The following is a 7389-nucleotide window of genomic DNA, read 5'->3' on the forward strand; positions in this document are numbered from 1 at the left end:
TTATATGCCAGGAGCGTAACGGGTCCTGATTTCACAAAGAGGTGACACATAAGCTTTGTATTCCCTCTCAGACCTCATCCTATGTATCTCTTTATTTGACTATTTCTCCTGATTTGTAATCTCTGTAATGAGTTATCATTGTAATTATAGTAATTTTTTGAATTCTGTGAGTCATTCTAGCAAATTATTGAACATGAAGTGGTTGTGGAAACCTTCAAAGTTATAGCCAGTGATTCCAAAGTATATGTGGCCTGGAAACCCCCAGATATGGCTAGTGTCTGAAGTAGAGCAGTCTTGCTGAGGGCCATGCCCTTTAGCTTGTGGGGTCTGAGCTAGCTTCAAGTGGTTTGTGCCAGAACTGAACTGTTATGCATCCAGTTGGGGTTGAAAAGGAATAGAGACTTAGACCAAGCCACACAGCTGGTCCTTACTAAATGTCTGTTACCTTATGACATCATTCCAGTTCATCAGTGTCCCCCTCCGTCCCTATTTCCATTATCTTTTATCTCAAATAGCTGCTTGCAGAGTTCTCAAACAGAATGAGACTGATAGGAACGTGCTTTATGAGCACTCTATCTTAGTGCATGAGCCAAGAAAGGGAAACAGATGGACAGAATGCTGGGAGACAGTGCATCTGAGTGTTTAACTCTTTGTTTTTTAATTTATTTATTTTAATTGGAGGATATTTGCTTTACAATATTGTGTTGCTGCTAAGTCGCTTTAGTCGTGTCCAAGTCTGTGCGACCCCATAGACGGCAGCCCACGAGGCTCCCCTGTCCCTGGGATTCTCCAGGCAAGAACACTGGAGTGGGTTGCCATTTCCTTCTCCAATGCATGAAAGTGAAAAGTGAAAGTGAAGTCGCTGAGCCTTGTCCAACTCTTAGTGACCCCATGGACTGCAGCCTACCAGGCTCCTCCGTCCATGGGACTTTACAGGCAAGAGTGCTGGAGTGGGGTGCCATTGCCTTCTCTGAAAATATTGTGTTGGTTTCTGCCATATATCAACATGAATCAGCCATAGGTGGATATATGCCCCCTCTGTGTTGAACCTCCCTACCATCCCACCCCATCTCCCCCATCTAGGTTGTCACAGAGCATCAGGGATTTGAGTTCCCTGCACCACACAGCAAATTTCCACGGACTATATGAATGTTTAATTCTTAAAAGTGCCAAAAAGAAACTTAGAGGCTAGAACGAGCAGAACATTTTGTGACTTTTTAATTAACTGTTTAATGTAGAGAAAATCTGCAATGTCAACTGTATCCATCCTATAAATTCAACTATAGTCCTACAAATACTTCATATTGGCCTGTAACCAAAGTATGACTTTCCCAGAGCCAGTGTTAACTACAATGGCTAATATGCTCAGAGACAAATAAATCTTCTGTACTGAAACCATGTATTTGTGGTTAACAGTTTAATCTTTTTAGGAGTCTTTTGGCATTGTTTATCTTCAACTCTGCCAATGTACACATAAGCCATCACTTCAAAGATTATTCTACTGCTGTTTCAGCAGCAGATGAACTGTAAATATATAAACGTCATTGTAAAGACTAAAATAAAATTTGGTTTGAATTTTTTTTAATCACTTTTATTTGGGAAGATATCTTCAATGTCTACAAATCTTTCTGAAGAAATTATTTATCTCTACAAAATTTATCTGTACATAATTTAGAGATTATCTCTACATAATTATTTTCTCTTGGGGTCTATTATGATTTAGAAGATATAGGGGTTAGAGTGGGAATTAGGGACTGTTAGTTCTCATGCTGACTGAGCTGTGAATCCCTAGATGACCTCACTCAAGCTCCTTTATTCCTCTGGTTGTCTCAGAAAGTGGAATAACTAATCACGACATGTCATGCTGGGACGTTATGAGAATGAAGAACAGCCAACTTGAAGATAGCAATGGTTCATAAAATTAACAGATAACCCATAACATTACTTTAAAGATACTTCTGGTTATATACATATATTCTTCACTCTCCCACCTGACCTTCTAACAAGTGTAAATGTAGGGTGATTTAATATTTATTTCTTTAGCTCAGTCTGTGGTAGAGTTGCTAACAATAAAAACTCTTCAGTGGCCAAGACAGATTCAATGAATAAAATAATTATAAATAATCCAGGTAGTATTGGCTCTTTAACAATTGAAAATATACTTAATCTAGTACCTCTCCTTTATTTTCCATTGCCTACTAACTTCAAGGGATCCCCCAAGGACACTTAGCCCACAATTGTCTTTCATCATCACCTCGGGATATAAAACCATTCTAAAACAATAGCTTTATAGGCTGTAAACCTCTTCAACTCCAATTCACCCCCTCTCCACCTCAATCCCCATTTCCACAGATTCTATTTTTGTAATGATCTCTAAACTCTCAAAATTCTGTGTCCTAAATTTATACCTCCAGTTCACCCTTTACGTATGTCTCTGCCTAATCGGAGCCTGCCATCAGAAATTTCAGTTAAACAGTAAATGCTGAACACACATTCTCAATACCCCATAACTTCCATTGTTTCTTCCAGTTCACCTGCCAGGCTGTACACTTTCACCATGTGGAAGATTTTCTATGGGTGTTATCAACAATAATCAATGCTGCTGAGAGGCTGACAGAGGAAAAAAAGAAGGTGGCTCAGGTAAAGAATCTACTTGCAATGCAGGGGACCTGGGTTCAGTCCCTGAGTTGGGAAGATCCTCTGGAGAAGTAAATGGCAACCCACCGCAGTATTCTTGCGTGGGAAATCCCATGGACAGAGGGGCCTGGCGGACTACAGTCCATGGGGTCGCAAAGAGTTAGACACAACTGAGGGATGAACACACACAATGATCCTATGAAATTGATAGTATTATGTTCTTCATTTTACAGATCAGGAAACTGCAGGAGGCATAAGAAACTGGCCTGAGGTCCTGCAGAAAATAACAGTTTTAAGACACAGGCTGATTCAGACCTCTACTATTAAATCTGTGCTGCTGCTTCTTTGATTAGGCAGTTATATTAACTATTTTTTTTCCAGACAGAAATTTCAACAGAATGGAAATAGATAGAACCTTAAAATAAAAGGGAAATACTGATAGGTGCAACATTAAAGAGTTTTATGTCAATAAATTTCTTCTTGTGTGAAAGGAAATACATTAAAAGAAGAGCTTTTTTAGGCAGAAGTTAAGTCAGCATATACACATTGAAATTACAAGGAGACAATGAAGAGCTATTGGAGTGAAGTTTTAGAAAAAATGAATATATGAGATGACTGAACCCAGACAGAGGAGAAAGGGTGTGCGATGTTGCTTATTCAGCACTTGCAAAAAGGGTGTTTGTTTAATTCTGAGAGTAAGAAGGATGAGAAAAAGATTGGTTATAGTGGAAAATGTAAGTAAGAGTCCATTCAACGACAGATGACTAAAAGTATCATGAAGCCAAGATAGGCTCTATATGATTAGAAGGAACTTCAGTCAGCTTAGTGCAGTCTCACAGCTCCTTCCAGAAACATTCCTCAGTCTTACTATGAAATTGGAAAAGCTCTATGGTATTTTTGTTGTTCAGTAACTCAGTTGTGTCCGACTCATTGTGACCCCATAGACTGCAGCATGCCAGGCTTCCCAATCCATCACCATCTCCCAGAGCTTGCTCAAACTCATGTCCATTGAGTCAATGACGCCATCCAACCATCTCATCCTCTGTCATCCCCTCCTCCTCCTGTCTTCAACCTTTCTCAGCATAGGGGTCTTTTCAATGAATCAGTTCTTCACATCAGGGGGCCAAAGTATCGGAGCTTCAGCTTCAGCATCAGTCCTTCCAGTGAATATCCAGGATTGATTTCCTTTAGGATTGACTGGTTGGATCTCCTTGCAATCCAAGGGACTCTCAAGACTCTTCTCCAACAACACAGTTCAAAAGCATCAATTCTTTGGCACTCAGCCTTCTTTATGGTCCAACTCTCACATCCATACATGACTACTGGAAAAACCAGAGCTTTGACTATGTGGACCTTTGTCAGCAAAGTAATGTCTCTGCTTTTTAATATGCTGTCTAGTTTGGTCATAGCTTTTCTTCCAAGGAGCAAGTGTCTTTTAATTTCATGGCTGCAGTCACCATCTGCAGTGATTTTGGAGCCCAGGAAAATAAAGTCTCTCACTGTTTCCATTGTTTCTCCATCTATTTGTCATGAAGTGTTGGAACTGGATACCATGATCTTAGTTTTTTGAATGTTGAGTTTAAAGTCAGCTTTTTCACTCTCCTCTTTCACCTTCATCAAGAGGCTCTTTACTTCCTTTTCATTTTCTACCATAAGGCTAGTGTCATCTGCATATCTGAGGTTATTGATGTTTCTCCCGCCAATCTTGATTCCAGCTTGTGCTTCATCCAGCCGGGCACTTCTCATATGTACTCTGCATATAAGTTAAATAAGCAGGGTGACGATATACAGCCTTGACGTTCTCCTTTCCCAGTTTGGAACCAGTCCATTGTGCTATGTCTGGTTCTAATGTTGCTTATGGACCTGCATACAGATTTCGCAGGAGGCAGCTAAGGTGGTCTGGAATCCCCATCTCTTGAAGAATTTTCCACAGTTTGTTGTGATCCATGCAGTCAAAGACTTTAGCACAGTCAGTGAAGCAGAAGATGTTTTGGTGGAATTGTCTCGCTTTTTCTATGATCCAACAGGTGTTGGCAATTTGATCTCCGGTTCCTCTGTCTTTTCTAAATGCAGCTTGAACGTTTGGAAGTTCTTGGTTCATGTACTGTTAAAGCCTGGATTGGAGAATTTTGAGCATTACTTTGCTAGCATGTGAGATGAGTGCAATTGTGTGGTAGTTTCAACATTTTTTGGCATTGCCTTTCTTTGGGCTTAGAATGAAAACTGACCTTTTCCAGTCCTGTGACTACTACTGAGTTTTCTAAATTTGCTGGTATGTTGAGTGCAGCGCTTTCACAGAATCATCTTGTAGGATTTGATATAGCTCAACTAGAATTCCATCAACTCCACTAGTTTTGTTTATAATAATGTATCCTATGGCCCACCTGACTTCACACTCCAGGATGTCTGGCTCTAGGTGAGTGATCACACCACTGTGGCTCTGGGTATTTAACACTTCTCAAATATTGATAGCATTTATTTTATGATCAAAGATCCTTTAGGTAAACCAAATGAAGATAACTTATATATAATTTACAAGAATAAAAATTAAAAGCTAATATAGAATCAGCAATAAATACTGAAAAACATATCTATGAACTCACCTACACAGCAGTTCATTTCTATATTAAAAGGCAGAGTCATTAAGTTTAGTTAACACAATCACTTTGACTTTCACTTGCGTGCTCAGTCGTGTCTGACTCTTTGCTACCCCATCGTCTGTTGCCCACCAGGCTCCTCTCTCCATGGAATTTTCCAGGCAAGAATACTGGAATAGGTTGCCATTTCCTACTTCAGGGGATCCTCCCAACCCAGGGATCAAATCCATATCTCTTGTATCTCCTACATTGGCAGGTGGATTCTTTACCACTGTGCCACCTGGGAAGCCTGACTTTTAATTAGAAACTTATTTATCTAGATCCTATACTGGACCATATACTATTAATAATTGGAATTATTTTACTTCATTATTGTTGCTGTCCTTCAGTCACTAATTCATGTCTGATTCTTTGCAAACCCATGGACTTCAGTATGCCAGACTCCTCTTTGCTCCACACTCTCCCAGAGTTTGCTCAAATTTATGTCCACTGAGTTGGTGATGCTATCTAGCCATTTCATTTTCTGCCTTCCTCGTCTTCTTTTACCTTCAATCTTTCCCAACATCAGAGTCTTTTCCAATGAGTTGGGTCATTGCATCAGGTGGCCAACATATTGGGCTTCAGCTCCTGTATCAGATTTTCCAATAAATATTCACGGTTGATTTCCTTTAGGATTGATTGGTTTGATCTCCGTGCAATCCAAGAGACTCTCAAGTGTCTTCTACAGCACAATTTGAAAGCATCAATTCTCTGGCACTCAAGCCTTCTTTTTTTGACTTTAGGTTACTGTAATTTTAGATTATCTAGTAAAGCAAACCCAATAAACTCACATTTCTAAATGTCTTTTAACACTTTTCTGTGCTTAAACAATGCATTTCTTCTGATGAGTTTCATAGATGGAAACTCATTTCTCCCATTCAACAAGCTTTGTAATACAACATGGCAATTCTTTCAGTCTTTGAAGCTACATATTCTCTTGCATAAAGCTGTCATTTCAGGAAATCATGTAGGTGAATATGAGATCCTCATTTGCTCATCTCATTTGCTTCAAAGCCAAATAAAATTGATCCAATTTTAACTGAAAATTTTTTCGGCTGCCACATGTTATGAAAATTATGTCTGTTAAACTTTAGTCCTGGCCCATAGCCAAGAAAAAATTAATCATTGACTTATTCCAATATCATCTGTAAATGACAAGAGAAGGCTGTTGTTGTCTTTCTTATTTACCAGCAATCTAGCATTTCCTAGCATATGCAATCAAAATACATGTTTTTAAAAATGCAACACAAATATAATCAAATGCTTATGGAAGTGGCTCAGGCACTTAAACCACAGTACATAAATACAGAAAAGAGCTAAAAAGTCAGAAAGAAAACATCTTTCCTACTTACTTTCAGATGAACTCTTGAGGAACTCTGTGTAGCCTTTCAAAATTTAATGAGTTTAAAGAATGTGTTGATCTGGTAGCTGGATTGAATCCTGGCCCAGTGCATGAAATTCACCTGACAGAAGATGAAAAACACTCCCAAGCCGAGCCAATGGTGAGGATTACCAAATTCCCTCCGTTGAAAACTATAGTGTTGAATTTCACAGTTGGAAATTGATCTTTTAAAATCTTAGATTATTTTTAATAGTAGTTTTTGAAAAGTCTGCTCAATATATTTGAATTGGGTGAGCCTTTGAAAGATAAGACAAATACAGTGACAAAGATATTAATGATATCATATTTAGTTGAATTAAATCTCTCAATGTATCAGCCTTTTTCGTGATATCTCTACAGCGTTCTGTTTATACAGTATCTCTAAGTAAACTAACAATGATTGCATGTTTCTCAATTACAATTGAGAAATTTGTCAACGTAATTGTTTTAGTTCATTTTATCAAGATATAAGATGTATTTTTGCTTGCATTTGTGAATTACTTGTGGGAAAAAATGGCATGCGAGAAGCCTATGGTTTGTGTTTGTGATGTAGTCGATTCTTGTTTTTCACAGCATTTCTCTTCTCTACCACAAACACTGAATTAGTGAATTCTGAACATTTGCAACTAGGAAAATAGAAAGTTAGGTTGCTGAAACCTCCAGTTACAACAATTCCATCAACTAATCAATACATAAACTTATTTTGTACATCTCTGTTTAAAGACCCCTTATTTA

Source organism: Bubalus bubalis, chromosome 15, assembly GCF_019923935.1.
Source record: "Bubalus bubalis isolate 160015118507 breed Murrah chromosome 15, NDDB_SH_1, whole genome shotgun sequence".
In the NCBI taxonomy this organism is placed as follows: Eukaryota; Metazoa; Chordata; class Mammalia; order Artiodactyla; family Bovidae; genus Bubalus; species Bubalus bubalis.